Source organism: Lepidochelys kempii, chromosome 5 (assembly GCF_965140285.1).
Source record: "Lepidochelys kempii isolate rLepKem1 chromosome 5, rLepKem1.hap1, whole genome shotgun sequence".
In the NCBI taxonomy this organism is placed as follows: Eukaryota; Metazoa; Chordata; order Testudines; family Cheloniidae; genus Lepidochelys; species Lepidochelys kempii.
Window position 1 is genome coordinate 113,867,734 of NC_136384.1, and position 23,172 is coordinate 113,890,905.

General features: G+C 40.0%; 1 long non-coding RNA gene across 1 annotated transcript in view; it reads left to right on the top strand.

Moving 5' to 3' along the window:
• LOC140911765 (uncharacterized) overlaps positions 1–23,172 on the top strand; it is a 121,878-nt gene that overhangs the window by 51,478 nt on the left and 47,228 nt on the right. Inside the window, exon 2 of the long non-coding RNA XR_012159118.2 lies at positions 2,352–2,452. This is a non-coding gene — a long non-coding RNA (uncharacterized LOC140911765). The remainder of the gene's footprint in view (positions 1–2,351; positions 2,453–23,172) is intronic.

Here is a 23,172-nt window from a genome sequence, read left to right on the forward strand (position 1 = left end):
GCCTGTCTCGCTGTGCTGTCCCTCCATTTCAGAGCTCCCAACTCAGTAACATCTTACTCTGGTAAACTGATACAGACCAGGGAGAGAGAGCACACCCAATCTATCAGAAAGAGCACACAGTGGGAACTCAAATACTCCATGGAAACCTTTGTCTAGCCAAGGAGAAATATAGGCAGAAGGGGACTGATGAAGAAAGATCATTTCAACTTTAACTGGAGTTCTCAGTAGTCTTTGATAGTCAAAGTTCATTATTCAGGACACAAATTCAGATTTCATTCCTGCCAAGTATGGTCTGCAAACATTCCAAATATCCTGTTCTAAGGCCAAAAAGGTGAAGGGACTTCGGATAGAGAGGAACAGCCCTGTACACTCAGAATGCTTCAAATTCAGGCATTCACAAGACAGTGCCTGAAAGACCAAATCTTTGCAGAAAGGGATCTAGCTTCTGCTAATGCCAGGGACCAAATGACTCTTTGAGAAAACTGAATCTACACACTTATAAAACAAGGATGAAATTATTGGTACTGACTATTTTGCTGTAATGTGCATTCCTGCACTTGAGAACTGCATAGTTGAGTAAGTCCTTTTCCACTGCTAGTAAAGTACCTGATGGCTGTTTAAGAGAAGAGAGGTCTCATACTTAACATACAAGGGAGAAATTCACCCCTGTACAGGAGCCCAGCAAATCCCATGTGAGCCCTATTCGGAGGATTTAAGTGGTGCATAGGCCTTGTGCTGGGCCTCTGAACAGGGGGGATCTTCAGCCCCAATGATTTCTCTGGTATATATTGCCAATTCTTTAAACTCCAGAAATCCTGCTGAAGGATAGAGCTAGTACAAAGGATGTGACAGATGATAGGCCTGATTCTGATTTCACTTTCAGTGGTGCAAATGCAGTATAATTCCATTGTTTTATTATTTTTCTTCAGTGGAGTTACTCCAGGTATGTATTGGTGTGAGATCAGAGTCAGGCCTGAGAGATACTATATATGAAGTATTATTATTACTATTATTGAGCATTTTGAAAGAAATGTTGAAAACTGAGTTGTACACCACTACTATACATATATATAATATCCCTATTCAGGCTTTCATAGTTTTGTGGGTAATTGTATATCACTTTGATACCTTCTGCAGTATCACAGCAAGATAGATTTGCCATGAGTTGTCTTTTGCTCTTTTCCTATTGTTCTTGTGTAGAAGCCATGTAGGTTCCAAATACCAATGTTTTACTAACTATATGTTAACACACAAGGCCTAGTTATATACATACTGCTGCCCTTGCTGGTTTCTGACAGCTTCTAAAATATAGAACAGGGTTAATGCCACTAGCAGGTTACATTTATTTAAAGAATACTACCCATATCCTATTTGCTACTTCATGATTTTGGTAAAAAAAACAGCCTAGTTTTTGTTCTCAGTTACACTGGTAAAAATCTGTACAAATGCCACTGACTTATTTGCATTATTTCAGACTGACAACAGTGTGACCTGAGGTCAGGATTTAGTCTAATTTGCCTTACATTTTGTTTATGCTTGTGAGACTTTCTCTTATTCAGAGCACACTGATGAGGTGAATATTTGCTTTTCATTAGAGCTGATTTAAAAAAAAAATATCAAAGGTCCATCTCATGGGAAATTCCAATGTTTTGCCATTTTCATCCTGAATCTGGATGTAAAGTCCAAATCTCAATACTTTCAGAATTAAAAGTTTGAGAAATGTCGAAACATTTCAACATTCTCATACTGAAAGACTTTATTATTATTTGTGAAATTGAATAGAAACATTTAATTTTGAGTCAGTTTGCCATTAAACTGCATCCACTGAGCTGCCATGGTGACTCATGGGAGTTGTAGTTTGGGTGTCTTCTGCCCCCATGTTCCCTGCCCAGACTACATCTCATGATGCTGTATGTCGTGGGACTCCCGTGAAGCTCTGTGGCAGCTCAGAAGGATGTAGATTAATGTTGAACTGACAAGAACTGAAACATTTTGGTTTGGTTTGACGTTTCAGTTCAGGTTGAATTTGTCCAAAATGTGTTTTTGTTTTGGGTTGAATCCAACTGAAACAAAATATTTAATTTCTATTTTCTCAGTAAAAAAAAAAAAATTAGATAAAATCAACATTTTCCACATGGAATTTTACAGAAATGAAATTTTAATTGAAAAAACATTTTAATGGGAAATTCCTGACCAGCTCTAATTTTCCTCTGCAGGGCACTTTTAAAATGACTTAATTTTTTTTCTTTCGTTTATCTTAAAGCTGACTTTCACAGAGATTTTTAGATCTCTGAGCTTAGAGGTTCATTGAGCACACTATTAAATTAATACCTTTTTTTTTTTTTTTTTAGGGTCTGTGATGTCCATTCCTCCCATGCTTCACTACTTCTGGCTCAGTTCATGCTAGGACATTACAGTGGAATGTTTGATGTAGCCATGGAACATCGCTATAGTATGGTCCCAATTTATTATTACAATATGAAATGGTTTTCTAAAGATTTTTTTAAAAAATCAGACTTTAAATGAGTGGGTATAAATTACAATTCAAATAGTTAAAGGTACATATCTCAGTATACCTGAAGGGATGATATAGATATAAGATACCTCAGGAATAGAAGTCTATCTCTGTATAAAGGAAAACTGCAGGTCGTGCAGAGGCCTCCCTTTCAAAAGGAAAGCAAATATCTTCCAGGAAAAAAGGCTGTGCAGACTCTGAAATACTACGAAATACACCCACTCTCTGTAGGCCCACAGGCTGCATGGCCAGGGTGGAGCTAAAATTTGTTTGTCTGGTAAGATAAACAAAAGATCTGGAAACACTTTGGTTCACCACACAGACTAAAAGATTGTGGAGTCAGGACCAGTTCTGAAGTGGAAAATACTTGCCTGCTCAAAACCCCTAATTTCTTGAATTGCCAATATTAAGGCATCTCATAGCTTTCGTTTAAATCCTCTGGGGAGGGGAGTGTCTTTTTTTTTTTTTTTGGTACTGCTGTCGTTCCATTGATGCAAACCTCCAGTGTAGCTAGGCTGTCTGAGTGTAAGACCAGTGTGATTTTTTTCCCTCTGATAAGTTACTGGGGGTAAATCACAAAGCTACATTGATTATAGTTGGACTGGTACAAAATTCCCTAGTTTAGACAAGTCCTTAGAATGCACTGGTGTAGCTGCGCCATTGTAGAATGTCCGATGAGGACATGCTAGGTCGACAGGAGAGCGCCCTCCTGTCAGCATAATTACTCCACCTCAACTAGAGGCAGAAGCTATGTTGGCGGGAGAGTGTCTCCCGCTGACATAGCGTGGTGTGGACACCGGTTGAAGTCAATGTGACTTTTTCACACCCCTGAGCCATGTAACTTACGTCGACTTAAGTGGTAATGTAGATAAGCCCATAAACTAAAAAGGGAGGTTAGTGGGTTGTAATAAGCCATAAATCCAGTATCTTTATTAAGACCATGATTTTTAGTGTCCAGCAAAGTTATGAATTTAAGCTCACAGGCTCGTCTTTTGAAGGTGTTTGTGCAGATTTCCTATGAGGACAAGGACTGAGAAGTAAGACACAGAGTAAACACTTCATGAAAAGTGCTTCACCTACAGGTGATGTGGTGGTTTGGTCTTTTAACATTTTTCTGTCTGCGTTCTTTTGAGAGTGTAGTGATTGTCTGGTCTCACTCAGATAATAATGAGAGCACAATTCAGCCAAGGAAACTGACCTGCCAATGAAGAATGACTTTTACATTATCTTAAATACAAGTCTGAGGGCATCAAGCATTGAAGAAGAATACTTTAAATGTATAAGAGTAATTTAGATAACTTATGACAAGAAGAATGCTTCTGATCCAAATGACTCGGAAGGCTGGAATCCGCTTCAATAAAACTCTGCCTGGCTATGATCTCGATCTACATGTATAAGTAGCAGCAATGCAAGTACTCTGTCTTAAACAACAAAGCAGTACAATAGCTAGAACTACGAAACTGAGAAGGGATGAAGAGAAGGGAGTTACAAGTTACCTTGTAAGAGAAGGTAAGGTAAGAGAACTCCCTTCTCTTCATGTGCTGGTATAATAATGCCTGCATCTGTAATTTTCGCTCCATGCATCTGAGGAAGTGGGTTTTTTACCCATGAAAGCTTGTGCCCAAATAAATTTTAGTCTTTAAGGTGCCACCAGAGTTCTTGTTGTTTTTGTGGATACAGACTAACAGGGCCACCCCGCTGATACTTGAGATCCATAATAGTCGCTTCTAAGCTTGCCTCTTAAGTTTCCACGCTTCAGGTTCATACCACTCTGTAGTATAGCTGTATCTTCATAAATAGTCCCAGTGACTTAAGTGGAACCATTTAAGTGAAGTCTATTAATGGTTTGCAGGACTAGGCCAGAATTCACAGCTTGTTAGAGGAGGAATGTTGTTAGATTATGGTATTTTAGACTATTTGTTTTCTATCAAGAAAGGTAAGTTTTCCTGCAATGTTCAATGAAACAGACAGAAAGGAACCTTTTGTTGCTATAATCATTTGATTCATTTACCAGGAGCTTTTTGTTTCTTTAGTTGTTGGCATGTTTTATAAAATTTAGATACAGAGTTATCACCAAAGGAGTGTCCATTTCATGTTAACTAGGTTTCCATGGGATTTTTGAATTGATGTAATGGGGAATGTTTTTAATAGGAGTATTTGATAAACAGCTTTCCTAAGATGCAGCACCAAGAAAGTTATAGACCAAAATAAAGTATTCGTACATTCAATTTGGATTTTAATATTCATGGATGAAAATCTTATCCGGCTTAAAAAGACAGCTGAAAATCAGTTGAATAAGTGGCTGGATATCTTCAAACGTTAAAACGGGCAGCTTCTGTCCTTTTTACAATGAATATAATTAGCTATAACCTACAGGAATTCAAGTAAATATCTTGGATGAAATCCTGACTCTGTTGAAGTCAGTGGGAGTTTTGCCATAGTCTTCAGTGGAGCCATGATATCATCCCTCTCCTTTAACTCTCTGAGCTAGGAATTCAGATTACTGTTTGCATCTTTATTGTGTCTCATAGGAATTTCAGTGTGGGGGGTATAGTGAGCCAGCAGTTTTGTAAATAAACATTGTTTTTTTTTTCTATTCAATTTTTGGGAGTGCAAGACCTTTTTATTTTAGTTAAAGAGAATGTTTAAAGAATGTCTGCAGCTATTCCTAAGGCCAATGTATCATCATACTAATTTAAAAAAAAAACCCTTTGCGACTTTTCATTGTAAATACCATGGATCTCAAGTTTTTTCCAAAGGCTTTGCAGTCTTTGCTGAGGAAGACATAAGGAGACAATTTGGTGATGAAAGCAGGGAATTGGACCTAGGACTCCTGTATTCCCTGTCGCTGATTTACTTTGTCACTGGCCAAATCTTCAGCTGGTGTAAATTGTCATTAACATCAATGGAGCTTTGGTAATTTACATCAGCTGAGGATCTGTCCCCCTTTGCCTTGGTTTAGCCTCTTGGAAAAATAAATAGAATTATGCCTTCCTCACAAGGGTGTTTGATACTTAAATAGTGAATGGATGTAAATTGTCTATGGATCCTTGCATGGAAGAAACAAAAAAAAGTGCTTATTGGTGTTCTTAAAAATCAGAAACGTTTATAGGATTAGAACTATTAGGAAGGGGAGCTGTAATAACTCTGGGGACTCTCATATATTCATGAAGAAACTTTGCTACCCAGATCATAGGGCAGGTTCCAAACAAAATTAAGTCCTGTTAATGATTGGCTATTTTTAAACAGGGTGGGTATATTTGGACATGGTTTATATAATGTTTAATTGTCAGTATTCTGTTTGTTTAATATATCAGTAGTATTCTGGGATAAAATGCATGACGTGAAAGAGAAGGTTTCTACTAGACACAATCCCATTGTTTATGTATCAAAAGGTAAATATTTGATGCCATATATAGCTCACCACTGGCTGTGAACTAATCTCAGATTGTGTGCCATACTGATCATAAATTGGATTTTTACCGTAAGTCATTGTGGCTTTGAAATAATACTTTAAAAATGAAACATGATTTGCATTTGAAATGCTTTCGTTCTACATAAGATTTTTCGAGTGAACTCTTGTGTCAGAATGATTGTACAAATAATACAAACTAAGCTGCTAGGGACACTGCTGTATGTGCTTTGCTAACAAAGCACCCTAAAATGATGCCAAAGAGCTATCAAGGTAGAACTCTTTGGATCCACTGTACTACTTCTAATGTGCTTTATCTTACACATTACAGCAAATTGAAGGCAGAAGCAGCAGCACTGTGACTGGCCCAAGATAAGGAAGGCTGGGGAGGTAAAGCACCAGATGGAGAACATATGACATAACCAGCTAGAGTGAAGGAAGGTTGGGCGGTGGTGTGTTAGGAGTGGTGAGGAAGGAGAAGACCAAGCAGAAAACTGAGTTGAAACAGAGCTTGAAGTTCCTCATTCTCACTAACTAAGCTTGTGGTACTGTAGATAGCAGTGGTACCGAATTTGTGTGGGACAGAACTAAATCACCAGGCACCACCTGGCAATGTTTAAAATTTAGCAAAATGTTCAAAGCTAGCATAGCTTTAGAGATCTACAATGAAGTTGCACAGGGTGGTTTTGTTGAAAGAACTACCGCAATCTAGGTCTGACGAGGCCCAATTAACAAGGACTCTGCTTGTTTTTCAGAAAGCCTAACTTGTTCAGCAGGTTCTTGATGTTCAGTACACAGTGCCATCCACTGGAAATAATTAGATGATATCAACACCAGAGAATAACCTCTATCATTATGGGGATAAAGGGAGTGCACTTCAGAGTTTCCAGTTTCTAAAACAAAGCCATTAGAACAAAACCATCAAACCCAAACTTAATTTGATGGATGTTAAAATTATTACAAAAAGATGCACTAGCTTTAGCTCTTTTTTGAGATAGGATTCCCAGATCTGAACACCGTATGCCCAATGAGGAAGGCATTCTAATATCTTCAGTTTTATTGTCTCTCCTTTTCTTTGTACAAGCTCCTATTTTGTTTGCTTTCTTGGCTGCTGCTGCCTATTGAGCAGAGGTTTTCACTGAGCTGTCCACAATGATGTCCAGTCGTGTCACTTGTGGAACAATCTCTTTCCTTAGTTGCTATACTTAAGCTAGAACCCAGCAATGTGTATGGGTAGTTCAAATGGTTCCTTCCCATATGCATTACCTTGCACTTGTTAACCATGAATTTCATCTGCGGTTGTGCTCCCCATTCATGTAGCTTTGGCTCCCTGCCTCATGGTGAGTAGTGTGTCTAGTAAGGTACTATTCAAAGTGACCCAGGGTGTCACAACTGAGGTCTTCGGTTAGGTCTCTGTGAAGTTCTCCGCAGTTTGTTAGTCATGATAAACCTCAATAATTTTGGTATTGAATGCAAATTTTGTGACCTCACTGTTCACTCCCTCTTCCGGATCATTAATAAACCTACAGTTTTAGGCCAGAATTAAACAATATTTCTTTAAAATCTGATGTGAATTAGGGGTTGTCTTTTAACATACCAAAACAAAAGATGTTCACTGCTGTCCAAAGAGTCTAACTCGCCCTACCACCACTCCATAGTTAAAAATGGAGGAGAGAACCTAATTTAATGGGCACATTTGGTTGAGATCTAGTGCCTGGGACCAAAGTAGATGAACCTCCACTTAAAAAAAAATTAACATTTGGATGATCACTTCAGAATGGCATGTCATCCCTGATGGGCTTATAACAGGGTACCAAGTGACTACTAGAGACTTAAGCATTCATTTTAAAAAAAGTAAATTTCTACCTCTTTTTTTCTTGTGGGTCTAGATTTTACATATGAGCTGAATCTAGGGGCTTCTCAGTGGAGAGAGGAGGTTCCTCCCCACAGCTCACAGAAGTGAGGTTAATCAGCCAAGCCTTTTGTAAAATGAGACTTACAAAAAGAGGTGTGTTCTCCTTTTAGAAAATTTCAAACTCCTCACATCCAGTAAAATGCCCAGAAGGCCTTAAACACCTTGCAGGATTGAGGGGCTTGGGATGGCAGTTACATGGTCTGTAGTGAATTGTTACTGAAGTCGCTTGGGATCATGAATTGGGCATGGCACTCTAGCTAGCAAGTTGGGTTTATGCATGTGGTGTGTGGCTCCTGAAACTGTGAGGGTCTAAGAAGTTGTAAAGGCTGCATTGGGTCATTGACATTGGTCTCGGGTATAAATATACTTGAAGCTTTGATGTACTTTGTAGCCTTGAATTTCTTCTCAGAGATGCTATGCTTATCTGTGCATGCCATGGAAGCTGCATCTTTCTCCAACTGGCAAGAGCTCAGTAATGCCATTTTGTGGTATAATCTCTTTCCACAAATGATGTTGACAAGAACAAAGTAGCTACACTTTTAGGGGTAAGGAAGTCAAAAAGGGTAGCAAAGGTCCTTATTCTCAAGGCAGCATGAACAAGTGGATTAGGCACTGGCCTGGGATTTAAAAGACCTGGGTTCTATTCGCAGCTCTGCCACTGATCTGCTGCATGACCTTGGGCAAGTTATTTCACCTTTTGGTGCCAGCTTTCCTTCCCACCTTTGTCTGCCTAGTCTATTTAGGTTGTAAGGTCATTCGGACATAGGCTGTCTTGTGTTTTGTATAAGGCCCAGCACAATAGGGCCATGATTTCAGTTGGTGCCTCTAGATGTTACTGTAATATGAAAAAAATAAAAATAAACCCAAATAATTAATCTATCACTGATACATACTCAAAAAGCAAAAAGATCTCTTTGGGTACCCAGCCATATCTAAACCCAAATCACACTTTTCTTTTGAAGTGTGGCAATGAAAACCAAGTAGTTACATTGGTAAAGAAGAAAGTGACCTTTAATCTTAAGTGTAAGGAAGCCTGCTGCTGTGTGCAAGCCCCCTCGCACTCTGAAAACATTGTTATGAAACTGTTCTACTGAGGCCTGTGGTCTTGCATGCATGCCACACTTCAGTGCTTACAAAATTCTTCTAGTCTCTTGAGGATGGCTTCTGATAAGGCCTTGCATTCCCATTGTATTCTTTATAATTTCTCTTGCCCTCCCATGAACTATGACATAGGATTTTTAAAAAAAATTTGCCTGAGGGGTGTGGTGTATATCTTTCTCTCTCTCTCTCTATATATATGAATGAATAAGGAAAGAGTAAAAGGCACAGATGTGTTGACAACATTCACTGAGGGAATGGCCTCATCTCTCTAAGGTTCCTTTGTGCCAGTCTTCATCTGCTGTTTAGAATGGTAGTTGAAGATAAATTCTAGACTCAGTCCTCTTCCAACAGTAAACAATGGCAAAATTTCCATGGACTTAAATGAAAATGGGATCAGACCTTAAATCTGCATGCAGATTATCTCCAGGTTCCATAAAAAATAACACTACTAAGTCTATGCTGAAAACTTATTAATTTGGTTTTACACTAGACTACTCAGGACTCTAGTAAGCAGAATAGTACAGTGAAATTTTCCTGTCTATCAGTGAGCTTCTATGGCACCCATAACCATAGCATGACTGACTCCTATAAAGTATCTATTTATCTATAAAGTATTTATCCTCACAACATCCCCGTGAGGTAGCGCTGTGAAGCAGGAAAGTATTATCCCAATTTTACAGATGGGGAAAGGAGTCAGAGATTAAGGATCTGATCCTAAATTGAGCTACACCTTTTTACACCAGCCAGGAATTTCCCCCTCTGCAATGAAGTAATTTTTAACTCTCAGACATTAATTACTGATAACTCTGGGAAGGGTAAATAGGTCTAGGGAGAGTGCAACAGAGGGAATTTGGGGGTCAGGATGGCTTTCTCTCTGCTTTTCTCCTTACTTGATTGGGAGGATGGGAAGTACTATTGACTGGGCTAGGCTGGACAGAGCTTTGAGTGCTGATCAGCACTGCTGGCTCAGGGCTGCTGCTGCTAGCAACAATCAGGATGTGTGAAGTGAGTATTTGGTTGACTTCAGAAAGCTGAATACAACAGTAGCCAGTGAGGTGTATATTCAATTGGCCCATCTTTCAAACCATACTTCCTGTTCTCCTACATGGAGAGTTAGCTTGACTTGTTTTTGTATTAGCAGAAGGGAACGTTCCCCTCCCAAACTCAGAGGTTTAGATTTGCCCTCCAGTGTTTCTAAGCAGGGAAAGTTGATGGGTAGAAAATGGCATCCATTTAAACCCAGTAATCCTGGTCTAACTGCAAAAGAGAACTTCTATCTTAAAATCTTTTCAGCTGAACTCCTCTCTCAAGTGGGACATGGAAAATAGGCTGTGTGTGCGGGAGCTGGTGTTACTGTACTATACTGATACTGAAACATTTAGCTGTAAGAGGGTGTTTTTTTTGTTGTTTTTTTTTAATATTAGACACTTTCCCTTGGCTCACTGACTTTCTAAAATGTTACAGCGATCAGACTGCCAGCAAAACATAGAAAACAATACTGCTGACATCAGTATATAACATGCAAGGAGACTGTTTGAGGACCTGTTTCAAAGAATAACAAGCATGTCTTAGATTCTTATATGCTGACATAATATCTAGAAGGCTGCTGCCCTCTGGTGAGTCAGCAGACAAAAGGCAATCATACGAGTCCTATTATCCAATCAGTTGGTTACAGGAACACACGTTGCTAACAAAAACAAATCCAGCCCCTTTATAGTTTATTTTCTTCATATACATGAAGATCACAAGGGCTAGAAAACCACAAATGTGAAACAAAGGACTTTTTTTTTTCCCACTTCAAATATTTTCTTGATTGCTCCCCCCTTAAACTCTTCAGCTTGAGAGGAGTGTTCTCTCTCCCGCACACACACACAATGCTGTGTGTATATAGTATATGATGTGATTTTAATATGTATACTTAGGCTGGAACGCTTTGTAGGAGGGGCCATCTTTGTTCACTGTTTGAATAGTACCTAGCACAACGGGGTCCTGGCCAATTATTGAGGCTCCAAGGCGCTACTACAAGACAAATGATAAAAAAGATACATTATGTGCACACATTTTCTCTGCAGTCTCTACAAGGTTCATGAATGTTTTGTAGGTAGGTACAATGCAGAACTTCACAGAGGAAGAGAACACCCTAGGAATATTATACTCTGCAACAGACAGTTTTTACATTATCTGCACTGTTTGCACAATAAATGAATTCACAGATCCCTTGCTCCTTGTCACAGAATAATGCTTAATCACTTTCCTGCTGATTGTTGCTGTAACTTTTGTGAAGTGCTGTTGCTCTTTCCATGGCTACTTCTGGTGTTCCTTAGGATTGTGGAAAATAACTAAAATATCTCAGCTCTCACAGAATGTTAACTGTTGGCAACTGTTCACCTCTTAATGGTACCCTGGGATATTCTTCCAGAGGCAAGTGCTTACTAATCAGTAAGCATCAAATAGCTAACAAGTCTTTGTAACTCTGACCACCAGTAGTCAGGGGCAGGGTTGGAGGCAGGAATGTTTCATTTCAGAAGCGTCTCCCCTCACACGCTGTCATGTGCCCACCACTAATGGAGAAAAAACATAAAGCCAAATAAAACTGGGCATGCTCTAGTAACTCTAGTCTGATTTTAACATTACCCACAGGGTCCGTTAACAATGCCAAATATCTTACTTTAAAAAGGAGACATGACTTCAGTTGTGGAAAATTCAGAAAGGTGTCCTGGAAATAACTGTCCTTATTAGATACAACCTGGGAATAAAAATGAAATGTCTTCTTTGAACAAAGTATTAACAAAAGACCATGGGTGTCTTTGTTTGGAAATTTGGGCCATGGTATCTCCCCAAAATGTATACTTTTCCTCTCAGGTTGGTGGTAAACCATATTGAAGTTGCTGGTTGTCTCTGGATCAATGATCCATTTAAATGAGTTAAATTTTCCTTCCCTTCACCTGTATGGCAAAACTCTGGTCAGTGGGAAAAGAATCTTAAATCCTTTGGGTAAAATTGCAGCCTCACTGAATTCAATGGCAAAACTCCCTGTGCCTTCAGTGAGGTTAGGTTTTCGCTCTTTGTGCTTTTACTTTCTTGGCCCAAATTGCCATAGAACTTCTCCCCAGGCCCTGAAGTCAGATAATGTAGGGTATAATCAGAGCAAACCAGTATAGCTCTATTCATTTCAATTGCACTTATCTAATTTGCAGGAGTTGAGGATTTGGCCCACTGTCTTTATCCTTGCTTCTCATTCGTTAAACTCTGTCAGTGCATTAAATATGTTTTGTGCATCCCAGTCAATGAGGCAAAGGGGGAATTTGGGCTGGGTAACCAATTGGGTGGTAAAATAACCTTCCTGAACTGCCCATGTGAGAGTCTGTCCAGGCGAACTGCACCTGCCAAACCAAAATACAATACTATTTGTATTATGATGTTTATATCACAACGCAAATGGTATCACAAATCCTGGGGATCAGAAACAGGACATACAGCACACACATATTGCTCTCCATTATCGAGTCACTTTTCCAGACTATGGAGCTGAGAGAGAACCCCATCACTTTTTCCTTCCACCATGGTGAAAATTTCTGTTAGGATATAGATATTCAGGCCTGTCTGTAAAGGCCTATACTCTAAGAATTTAGGTGTATTCTTATCACTTGGCTAGTGATAGAGGTATAAAAGAAAGAATCAAGATCACTGTCTGCTGGTGTAAGGGCCTTCTCTTACTGTGACAGTCTGAGGCCCTGTTCTTAGGCTAAGGCCTTTGGCTAAGCAGCAGAGGCAGCCATAAGCTGGGAAGCGAACGGTCACATCCTCACATTCCAAACTAGTCACATTGAAATAAGGTGCTATTGGGCTGTTAGGCACTATCAGGACAGGATTGTATTCCTATCACCTCCAGAGAAAGGGAAGTGCCTAGAAAATGTAAAAGGAAACTTAGTTTGATAGCATCCTGTCTGGCAAGAACTCACTTATCAATAGCTGGGATGTGAAATCCTCACTTCTGTATTGTTTTGTCATTATAGTTCCCACTTTGCTGTTGTTTGTCTGTATAATCTCTGTCTGGTTCTGTGATTGTTCCTGTCTGCTGTATAATTAATTTTGCTGGGTGTAAACTAATTGAGGTGGTGGGATATAATTGGTTACATAATCATGTTACAATATGTTAGGATTGGTTAGTTAAATTTCAGGAGAATGATTGGTTAAGGTATAGCTAAGCAGAACTCAAGTTTTACTATATAATCTGTAGTCAATGAGGAAGTGACTGGGTGTGGGTGGGGGTGGGCATGGGCATGTGGGTGTGTGAGATGGGAACAGGGAATGGGGGTAAGAAAATTGGAATCATGTTTTGCTAAAGGGGGAGATGGGAACAGGGAATGGGAGTAAGGAAGTTGGAATCATGTTTGGCTAAGGGTAGGAATGGGAACAGGGACACAGGTGTAAGGCTCTGTGGTGTCAGAGCTGGGAAGGAGGATACTAAGGAAGGAAACTGGAATCATGCTTGCTGGAAGTTCACCCCAATAAACATCGAATTGTTTGCACCTTTGGACTTCGGGTATTGTTGCTCTCTGTTCATGCGAGAAGGACCAGGGAAGTAAGTGGGTGAAGGAATAAGCCCCCTAACAATTTTCTTGGTTCTTTTATTGTTTACAATAATTGTCTCAAACATTTCTCTAATATAATCCCAGTCAGTGTGGGTTTCTGGCAATAAGGAGCTATAGAAACTATGGAAGATGAGTACACATATGAATCAAGATAGACAAGGCCAATAGATTCTCAGATTTTAAGGTCCAATAAAATAGGCATGCCTAGGCTGTGAATCATACTGGGGCTTAGGTGAGAACCAGGCTACGAAGCAGGTCGGTGAGTCAGAACTTAGGTGGCTTTGTGCATTGGCAGCGGAATAGGGATTTTTGAGGATCCCAGTGGTTCCCGAAGCCTGATCTACACCTCAGAGTTAAGCTGATGTAAGGCAGCTAAGCGTCTATTCTAAAATGTAGCTCCCACTGAAGTAACTCGCCCACTACACAGACTTAACTTCACCTCCACGAGAGGCATAGCGCTTAGGTCAATGTAGTTAGGGTACGATGGGTTAGGTGTAGACCCTGTATTGCTTACATCGACTGTTGCTGCCTTTCAGAAGCCATCCCACAATGCCCCACACTGACAGTTACATCGGTACAAGCGCTCCTGGTGAGGCCATACACCGCCAACACAAGGAGCGTAGAGTGGACTTGCAAAAGTGATTTAATCACTGGGGTCACTGTACATCAATGTAACTTAGGTTGACTTAATTTTGTAAAGTGGGCTTGCCCTAAATGTTGGACATACGCATTTAAGGAGGCAGGTGCTAAAGTCCATTTGTGGATCTAGCCCACAGACCTGTAATGTGACACATGGCCAGAGTTTTAGAGGTATTTAGGTGCTTAAAGATATAGATAGGTGTTTAGTGGGATTTTCAAAATTCCATTGGGAGATGGCTTCTTTTGAAAAATCCCATTATGTGCATGTTTGAGCACCCAAATACCTTTTAAAAAATCTGTCCCTTTGAATTCTAAACCACTTAGCCCTTTTGAAAATTTTACCCATAGAAGCTTAGCTCCCTGCTTCAGTTCTAATGAGTGGCCCAGAGCGTTCACAGCTCAAATGAAAATAAGATTCCATCTCAAACACAAATAATACTACTGGGCAGTTCAGTATCAGAGCATAGGACGTGGGACTCACTCCAGAGCATTCTGTAAGTCTATTGAAAGAGAGTCTGTTGTGGGGAAATTTCAGGGAATTTCTTCCTTGTTAATCTTTTAATCTAATAGGGGAAGGGACACTTCAGAGAGAGTCTATAGCAGGCACCAGTTGTTAATTGGTAAGTTTGGGAACAGAATGTGGAAGGGTTACGGGATGTCAGTTGACAAACAGGGGGCTACTATTCTTTCTAAGTAATTCATTGTTTCATGTGGAGGATACAATTGATGAGCTAGGTAGATTTGGGAAGTATAGCTATTGCACAAGACATGAATGTCCGTATTTCTTTGTCACTAATGATGGCAGGATAAATCAAATGAGTCTCTGGTGGGATTGCTCACTGCCCCAGATGCTCAGTGGTGAGGTGCAGTGTTAGCAGGAGGAAGTAGCAAGCATATTGAGGGTTGCCAAATCATTTAGGCCCCAAATGGGGACTACTGTGACACCACAGACAACTAGGAAACTCTTCTGGTTTTGCTTGAGGTGGCAAGGCTGGAGCACCAGTGGGTGGGTTGATTGGTTGCTTATGCCCACAACAGGAAGTTAAGGGGATAGCTGGTGACAATTGCACTAACAAAAAGTGCTTCCTCTCCCCCTTCCCCCGCCCCAGTAATTTCCCCTTCTGCTGAAAAATTGATCTTGGAGACAAATGGTAGGTCTTAGTGGCAAGTGAACTTAAACAGCTATTCCACTATACATACACACATCCTAAAATTCCACAATAGTATACTCCTGGAGAAGATTACCCAACATTTTGCTATCCTATAAAGAGGAACTATAGGAATCAGGCAGAAACCCAAGAGTGTTTATATATTTTATATGCAATAAAAGATCTGATTTTTTTTCTTAATTAAAATACTAGTCACAGTAATAATTTGAAGAATGCCTATTATGTCATCCCAAGGATTTATGTTCCATATTCTAGTGCATCAAAACTATTCCAGAGTAGAGTTCTTTGCAGTGTCTGAAACTACACAAGCTGCGGTAATTAGATCCCTAACATACATTGGCTATGCTAAATTCTTCTGGGCTTTTGGCAAAGATGCTGGGAAAATTATTCTGTGGTTTGATTCACTAGAATTATAGGAATCATGCTCCACAAAGGTAATGAGGGGTGAGACATTAAAATATATGGAGATATTGCAGGATCTATAGAGACCTGTGGGAGCTGGGATGCATTAAAGACAGTCCTGAAAATGTTGGGGATGAGAGTCCTTTGTTAAGAAACAGTTTTAATAATTTAGTAGATCTGGAAATTTTGGGGTGATGACATGAAAATAATCACACAGCAGGTACTTTGCAGGGGTCATTGGAGACTAGAGTGGAAGTCTGAAGGAAACAAAAAGGAAAAAATAGGAATGAGCAAGGTCCACCCATGCCCAACCCCTGTAATTATATGTGGCAACCAACCATGTGATTCTAAACCGATCACTCCTGTTCATTGTTCCAGGGAAGAAACCTTGGAACCCGTTTCTCATAATGCCTGGGAGGGAAAAATCCTTTCTGAGTTCAAATATGACAGTTCGTCATCAATGTGTATATGTTCAAGAATCACCATAGCTCAATATCTAATCCTATTTACAGCAGGAGATAACATGGGCATCCAGCTGACCATGGTCTGAAAGCTCAGGGAAATACTATTTTAATATTCTAGATCACTTACGTTGCAGTTAAAACATTCATTAATCCTGACAACAGAAACAACATAATTTAGTGGTTAAAGCCTGGGACTGGGAGCCATGAACTCCTGAGTATTAATGCTGGTTCATGTGTGGCCTTGAGCATGTCACTTAACCTCTCACTGTGTTTGAATTTGAATGATGATAATAAGATGAGAGAAAATTGTCTAGTGGTTAGGGCACTAGGTTGGGACTTACCCCAAGCTGGGTCCCCTGCTCTGCCACAGACTTACTGTCTGACTTTGGGCAAGTCATTTAATTTATCTGTGTCTTGTTCCTCATGCGTAAGTGGGGATAATAGCACTTCCCTACCTCACAGCGGTGTTGTGAGGATAAATACATTTGAAAGATAGTACCATAATCAGGGCCATATAACCACTTAAGTTAGAGACATGCCTACCTCAGAGGGAAGTGATGAAGACTAATGTGTCTGAAATGCTAGGCACATGTATTTAGTTTATTATTACAATGCCCCTGAGGATGGGGAAGGCTAAGACAGAGAAGTTAATGATATGTCTAAGTCTACAGCAGGAACTGGTACTGGAATCTGTTATCCAAGAGGTCACAGCTCCTGGTCTGGTATTCAGATCATTAGACCACGCCCATCTCTCTAAAATGGGGGAAAAGGTGGCATGGCAACTGGCACAGTAGGTGAAACAGCCATATTGAAAATGATTCAAGTCACTCTATGAAATGGGGAAGAGTACGCTAACTTAAGTCACCGTGAAAATGAATATGAAATTTAGACTGCTGTATGGATGAAAATTACCTTTACCCATACAAATGCCAAAGATGTGGTCTTTATGTGGGAATGGAACTAAACAGGGTTTGGGAATGTCATGTGCTCCACCCAAATCTATAGCCAGGCTACAGGGATCCAGCACACCCCTTCCAGTTTAAGGGCTAGCCTAGGAGCTGGGGATTTCCAGCTGTTGGATCTATTTGAAGGTAAATCCAGTTGATCTTGCCTTGATGATGACTTATTCGGAGCTGGCAGTGAGCTCATCTTAATGGTGTGCAGGAGTTGGAAAGCCCTTTCCCTGTGTTGCTGTAGAGGTTTGGCTCTGTGGTTTGGAACTGTGTAGGCTCTTTTCAAAGGAATGAATAGGGCCCTTTGAAACTATCCACCTTGGAGTGCAAAGTTACCTGACAGAGGGACGATGACAGATCTGTCATATTTCGCTGCTTACACTTGAGGAAACAGATGTTTTAATCACAGCTGAAGAAGTAGGTCATGAATTAGAGAATTACAAAATGGTATATCTTCAGAAGAAGTGGGACGTATGGCTTGAAGTCTGTGACTATGCTAATGGAAACACATGGATAACTTCTAACCAAATTTGCACCCACATTGAATAAATCACAAACCTGGGAAAGGACCCAGTAAATGTGCCAGCTGATTTTCCTGACATCACAGAATAATGGTAAACTCTGGGCCAAGATTTTGGCAAACAGATTTCAGTAGCTCCTCCCATCTTTGAAAACCCTAGCTAATCTGAGTGGGCCAAAAAAGCATTTGCTAGAGGACAATAGTGAACAAACCTTCAACATAATTCAGATAGCAAAAGTCGTCATCTTGACTGAAGAGAAGGAATTTTATGTGACAGAGCAGGACTACGTCTATGAAGGGATCTCTTGAGATAGAGGGCAGCTTTAACTGGAATTAAAATATTATACCATTCTCCCACTGCCTCCAACTTGATTTAAGGATTCCTGTTTCACTTTATTATTTTAGTACTAGAACTGCTGTCTTGGCTGCTCAAATAAAATAAAGAGATTTAGGTTTTGATGAGGACACAGAGCACAAGTAAAGTATGTATGCCGACAACCTTTTTTTAAAATCTGATCTTTGCTTCCTTTCTTCCCCAGGTGTTGCAAATTGTGAATGAACTGGGAATGGCCAAGGTTTGGGGTTAATCTTGACAACTCAGATGCTCTGTTACTGGACAGTCTTTGCATAAAGGACATAATATTGTTTGACTTGAAATGGGCAGAGAACTTTATTATCTATTTAAAAATCCATCTGTCACTGCTTTTTGAGAAGATAGTGCTCTCCTTAAGGCCCTTGTCCAAAGCCTATTGAATCCAAGGACTTAAATGTAGTGTTATTAATAGGGATATGTAATTCTACAAGAGACTCTTTCTCTTCCCTCACCCTGTTTTGTTCATACTCTCTTGGTCGTTGTAGTCAGACTCCTGGAGGTATGAATAAAATGTTGCTTTTTGTAGGGATGGATAGAGGTAGGAATAAAAAAATGTTAAAAATGCATTTGAGGCTGTGGCTCTGAAAGGAAATTAAGCCTTAATTTTTATTTTTCAAAATGTACTTGTCATCTGCAAGCGGTCTGCTGTTTGTGGTGTGCATCAGATTTTACTTGACAAGATGAGTCATTCTGTCTGTTACAATGAGAATAGATTCAGAGCTGAACGATGCAGTGGTAGGTCAAGGAAAATGTTTTTTTTATTTTTATTGTATTGCTATGTGAAACTTGAATTAGTCTTTACTACCGCAGGTCTGTTTGAAAACAACAGTGACTAAGAGCAGAGAGAGAGAGAGTGGGAAATACGGTCTAACCTTTTGCGAGACTTGCAAGCTTTCTAAAAAGCCTTCCTCCATCCTCTTAATAATAACTTAGTTTTATTTTTCCTTATGGAAGGTAGCCTACAACAAAATAAATAATTTAATTATCTTTGCTTAGTCTTTGATTTCCACAACCACGCTGCCTACTCTCTGATTAGCCTCTTCCAAATACAGAAGACAGTCCCTACTTTGAAGAAGGTACAAATGTTCCGCCTCATATTTCCACTTCATACCAATGCACTCATTCAGTGTTCTTGGTGTATGTCCAGTCCATTGGTCTTTTGTCCTTCTATAGTTTAATGTCCACAAAACAGAGGATCCTATTTCACCACCTAAAGTCGAGAGCTTTCCCAATCACTCCCTGGCATCCACTCAGCTCTCTCCTAAACACTGGTCTGCTGGATGGTGTTAATGGCTGCCATCAAGTGGGTTTTGCTCTATGGATACCACAGACCTTGGTAAAGCTGATATGTGTGCTAACCACTCTTTCAGGCTACATGGAAGGAGACATTAAGCCCTTTTTTATTTATTTATTTTATTTTATTTTTTATTCACACACACAAATTGTCCACATGGCAAAACCTGAGCAGAATTAAGCTGTGTGGTCTGAGGGATTACCTTGGGAGTAGATGCAAATGCAAGGGCTGTGTGTTGTTAGTGAGAGAAAATCAGCAGAAAAGGAGAGAAGCAGTCATGAGTGTGGCCCTAAGAGAGAGTAGCGAGACAGCGCTCTTTGGGCACAGAACTGCAGGGAGAGGGCAGACTTAGAAATAGCAAGGAAGGAAACTGCCTCCTGTTTGTGTTTCTTCTGTGTTCAGGGAAACAGGATTCTGTGTACTTTCTTTGTAAATAAACAGGATTATGCCAAAGAATATACCTGATAGGAGGATAAATTGATGATACCAAACAGAAAGGCCCTGAATATAGGCTAACTGCTTGGGCCAAAAGGGACCACAATACTGTCAAGTATGTAAATATTATCCCTACACATTCAAGATAGTTGATGTAACTTGAGTAGGAATTACTGGGCCCTAAGGGTGGAGTGTGTGGGAGGAAAATGGGTGTGGAAAACACTGTGGATCCGGCTGGCTGGAGACGAGGGAGAGAGATCCTGGAGTCAGGGTGTGGGCAAGCAGAAAGTACTGTAATAGTATTTTTTTCATAGTGTTTTCTCTCCTGAATCTAGCAGTGGAAATAAATCCCTTGCAGTTCTGGTTCTGTGAACAAAGGTACCAGTTAGGATGATGGTCATCCTATGATGTGGCTAGTCTGTCCACTAGGAACAGGAGATGGAGCATTACATCATTTTTTGCAAGCAGCCACCCGACGGTAATGACTCTTGGATTGGAGTCAGAAGACCTCTGGAAGTGGAAGGCCCTGCCTCCCACTTCCAACTCCTCGAGTCATCCAAATGTACGTGTCAGAGTTCTTCACTAAGCTGTCAATGTGTGAAGCCCGTGCTTAATGACACTACACTGCATAATCAGTCAAGTTTCGTCTTGCCAGTGTCTTTACATAAAATCAGTCATTTAGTACGTATTCATCCTATAGATTTGGGGTTTTTTCCACATTATAATTGAGTCCTCCAAAAAAAAAAGTTTAGAGGGGAGGTATGGTGGTGTGGTTAAGGCAGTGGATAAACTCTCAAGAGAGCAGGCTTTGCTGCAGCCTTCCTGTGTGATCTTGGGCATGTCACTTAATTGCTCTGTGCCTCAGTTCCCATTTGCTAAAAAAAACCCTCCTTCAATGGCTACGAGCCAAGATGGGCAGGGAGATGTCCCTAGCCTCTGTTTGCCAGGGGATGGATCACTTGATGATTACTTGTTCTGTTCATTCCCTCTGGGGGACCTGGCACTGGCCACTGTTAGAAGACAGGATACTGGGCTAGATGGATCTTTGGTCTGATCCAGTATGACTGTTCTTATGTTCTCTTCTCCCTCTCCTTTGTCTTGTCTATTTAGACTGTAAATTCTTCAGAGCAAGCACTGTCTTTTAATGTGTGCTTGTACAGCACCTACCACAAGGGGCCTTGTCTCTCAGATGGGGCTTCTATGTGCTCCCATAATGCAAATAAAATACTGCATCCCAAATAATGATAAAACCACAGAATAAAGGAGAAAATTAAGTCACACAGTTAGTAAAAGCTCAAAGGAAACATTTTAGTTCCATGTGTAAGTAATCTGCTAATTTCAACCCCTCCCCCCCATCAAGGTGGATGATTCAAGGGTAGTTTGCCTTACTTCAAAAGTCATGGTCCATAAGAGTACAGTGTAAAACAAAACCTTCCTTGTAATAAACAACTGCAAGACCTTTTCTCAGATAAACGATTCAAAATTTATAGTAGGCAATCAGCTGTCTGTCATAAAGATAAAGCACTGGAATTAAAATACCTCTGTACGTTATGTCAGCTGATAAAAGTCCTTTCCCAATACTTTTTGTGGGTCAATAAAATGATCACGAGATTTACTTTCTCTTTATTTCTCTTTATTTATCAGCTGGTTTCAGGCTGATAATGCAGTGAATCCAGGGAGGAGTTCATATCTGTGAACTTTAATTTTATTGCATTGAATAAACTAGTGCATTTTTTGAAACTCCCATTAAGGGCTAGATTGGGACAAGTGATTGCACGCAGAAGTAAGAATGCCCCTTGTACTCCTACGTGGGCTACCTACCTTGGATCCAGGCTTGCAGGAATAAGTGTGGCTATGCACTTGTTTACTCGTTCCCCTGTGAGGGTGTCCACTCTGACGTTAGGCCCAGCCCTTTGCTCCACCCCCCGCTCACTTCCTGGCCAATGCAGCTGAGCTAGAGTGTGATGGATATTAATTTACTACCGGTACAGGACAACAATAAGTCTCCCCTCTCCTGTAGAGCAGAGAATTGTTAGGGATGGCATTGTGCCTCACAGAGATGTCAAAAATGCCTTCTGCCGTTACTCCCGGGGTGGAGCTGCTTACACATCACCCCTTGCTGAAGGCTGTCCCTAAGGTTGAGTTCCAGTTCACTTTCTAAACTCCTTTTTCCAGTTCAAAAATTTCTCCAAATTCCCAAAGGCTATCTGCAGGGTTTTTAAAAAGCAAAATCTGTTGAATCATATTTGGCATTGCATGAGGGTGAATAATATGTGTATGTGTTCTCGTAATAAATTGTATGCCTATGACTTTAAAAACAGCTAAAATATTATTTGTTCAAACACCTAACAAGTGGAGTTTTGAAGAAAATAAGCTGGGTAATTTTTAGTTAGTTTCCAGTTATACAGATTTGAGTATACCCATTAGAATATTTCAATTTGTTTTTTACATGCATTTTTTTTTTTAAATCTAAAAGCTCTGCCATCCCACTTTTACAGAGCTCCTAAATTATGCAAGTGCTCAAAGGGACTTGGAAGGGCATGTTGTCAAGTAATGACTGCAAGTTTTGGTCTACTCTGACTATACTGTTGTTGTTGATTACAGTGTAATAGCTAGCACTTAACCCACGTATTGAGTACAACAAATTTCCATATGAAATTGGAGGCAGTTTTTTATAATATTTTACAAGAGGTAATTGGAAACAATGTTTCTTTGTAGCCAGAGTGTTAACAGATAGGTCAAATGAGAGAGAAATATTGGATAAATATCCTCCATAGAAAAGGCATCATGAAGCAAGGAGTGTGAGAAAATTCATTGCTAATGCAAAGGTATTTCTGAGCAACTTTGTGAAACATTATAATAAATAATTACTGTTCAGCGGTGAATCTGTGTCCAAGAGAAAATAAGGCTTTTAGGTGACTAGATACCCACATAATGGAATAGTAACTTAATACATGGTACTTCATAGAAAATCAAACTTAAATAAAATGACTAAGGTCCATATTCCACACTCAGTTACCCCAAGAAATCTAGCATAACTCTGTACACAAATCACATCAAAGCATCAGGACACCTCCTGGATAAAGGAGAACAAAGATGAAGGCTTTATTATTATTTTATTTTATTAAATCATGGGGGTTATTATACCATAAGACATAATGACTAACATACAGACCAGTTCTCCAAAGTGCAAAGTGATAGAAATTCTAAGAATATTCACAATACAGCAGTAATTAAAGATTATAAATTATCCCACTGGGTGACCCAATGCTTCTATTTACATGCCCCACAAATTCTGTCTCCTAGGTTTATCCTCATCAAGACCCCACCTCCTTCTTCATAGCTGTGTTTCCTATAACTCCCAGAGAGAGGGGGTTGGTATTTT